Raw genomic sequence first — 2,125 nt, 5'->3', positions numbered from 1 at the left:
GATTATCTTATTGACTCAAGGTCTTTTCCCTGAGGTGCGTGCCAGTTGGGATGTTTTCTTCCCTCAGATTTTGAGCAACTAGGTGAATAGGAAACTCCCTTAAGGATGTAATCTCGAACTGACGCTCATTTGATTAAGCCACAATGATGACTAATAAATACCACACTCATATTTCCAGCTAGTGCCTAATAGTATTCCAAACTCTGCACTAATTGGGAATGATTGACACATGGAGCACCATCAAACATGGACTTTGGCATCAGTAAAGGGAGCTGTTAATAGTTCCTTTCTCTCACTAATGATATTTTCTCAATGTGTGAAGAATAGCTAATCTGTTTCCTTCATGCAAACAGTTTACCACTGTGCAAGTACAGTGTCATATTAACATTGTTTCTCCGTTCAGGCATTCATACTTTGACCATCACCCTAGGGTCTGGGCACATACTAAGCATCGGGGGATATATGTTCTATGAAAAAGACATCATAGTTCCGCAGAATAGGAGACCTTCTGTTATACTCCATGTCAGATTCCAACACAACCCATTTCATCAACCCCTCCTTCTTCATCCTGCTGGGGATTCCTGGCCTGGAGGTGGCCCATGTCTGGATCTCCATCCCCTTCTGCACCATATACATAATAGCCATCCTTGGCAACTTCACCATCCTGTTCATCGTGAAGAGGGAGACGAGCCTTCATGAGCCTATGTACTATTTCCTCTGCATGCTGGCTGCCAGCGACCTGGCCGTGTCTACGACCATCGTGCCAAAAACTCTGAGCCTCTTTTGGTTCAACTTCAGGGAGATCGATTTCCATTCCTGCCTCACCCAGATGTACTTCATTCACTGCTTCATGACGGTGGAGTCTGGGATTTTTGTGGCCATGGCTTTTGATCGCTACGTGGCCATCTGTGATCCCCTGAGACATTCCACCATCCTGTCAAACCATGTAGTGGCCAAGATTGGCCTGGCCATTATTTTGCGTGGCAGTGTGCTCATGCTGCCCCTTCCCCTCCTGGCAATACAGTGGTCATATTGCAGAACCAATATCATTCCCCACTCATACTGTGAGCACATGGCTATGGTGAAGCTGGCCTGTGCTGACACCCAAGTCAGTAATTACTACAGCCTCGCTTTGACAATTTATGTCATTGGTCTGGATGTGTTTTTTATTACTGTGTCCTACATCCAGATCCTCAGGGCCATCTTTGCACTCCCTGGAAAGGACACTCGCCTGAAAACGTTTTGGACCTGTGGTTCCCACCTCTGTGTCTTTTCAGTCTCTTACATCCCAGCTCTCTTCTCCTTCCTCACCCACCGGTTTGGCCACAGTGTGCCCCTGCACTTGCACATTCTCATTGCCAACCTGTACCTCCTCATGCCCCCAGTGCTACACCCCATCATCTATGGGGTGAGGACCAAACCAATCCGGGACAGTCTTCTCCAGCTCCTAAATCAGAAGAGGACCTAAGGTATCTTCCTGGGGCTCTGGTTTCAGAGCAAGCTCCATGTACAGCTGGTGATAAAGTAGCTCTGGGCCTGTTTTCCTGAACTACTTACTGCTCAATGAAAGATACGTTAAATGCTTCCCTAGTCATGCTGTACTCCGACAGTGTTGCAAACTGGGGGAATCTGTCTATTTCCAATTCATTTGGCTGCTATTGTTCCAATTGCTGGTCTCTGGACTGCTGCTGCCCTCCTACCCAGTTCTGACATCAAGCCCCTCCCCTTCTCTATCTCTTTCTCTGAGGACTGTAACACAATTAATTGCTCATATCTTCCCCTCCCGATGTCAGGCCCAAGAGTGTGTCTCTGAGATGCTAGACCCCAAAGTATCCCCTGTTTATGAGTGTGATGTAGTTGTAATGTTTCTGGGCACAGTATGCTTTGTGATGTATCGTTTTAAAAGTCTTATCCTTATTTTAATTACTTCATAGTACATTAAGTTATGAAATCTTCCAATGTGTGAGTTACTGCGGTACGATGTGAGTCTGGAAACGCCCCAGAATGGGCTTTCAGGGGCAACAATGGAGTAGTCATAGGGTGTTGAGTGCTGTCCTCAATGCTCATCCAGGGAAGAATCCTCTAACTGTGGAAGTCTACAGAAGGAAGCCTCCCCAGAGGGCAC

The 2,125-nt window shown here is 46.7% G+C and overlaps 1 pseudogene; it reads left to right on the top strand.

Annotated features, from left to right (window-relative positions):
• Positions 1-469: 469 nt before the first annotated feature.
• Positions 470-1,468, top strand: LOC142002171 (olfactory receptor 52E4-like; annotated as a pseudogene).
• Positions 1,469-2,125: the final 657 nt, after the last annotated feature.

Source organism: Carettochelys insculpta, chromosome 1, assembly GCF_033958435.1.
Source record: "Carettochelys insculpta isolate YL-2023 chromosome 1, ASM3395843v1, whole genome shotgun sequence".
NCBI lineage: Eukaryota > Metazoa > Chordata > Testudines > Carettochelyidae > Carettochelys > Carettochelys insculpta.
This window is presented reverse-complemented; position numbering and strand designations above follow the sequence as displayed.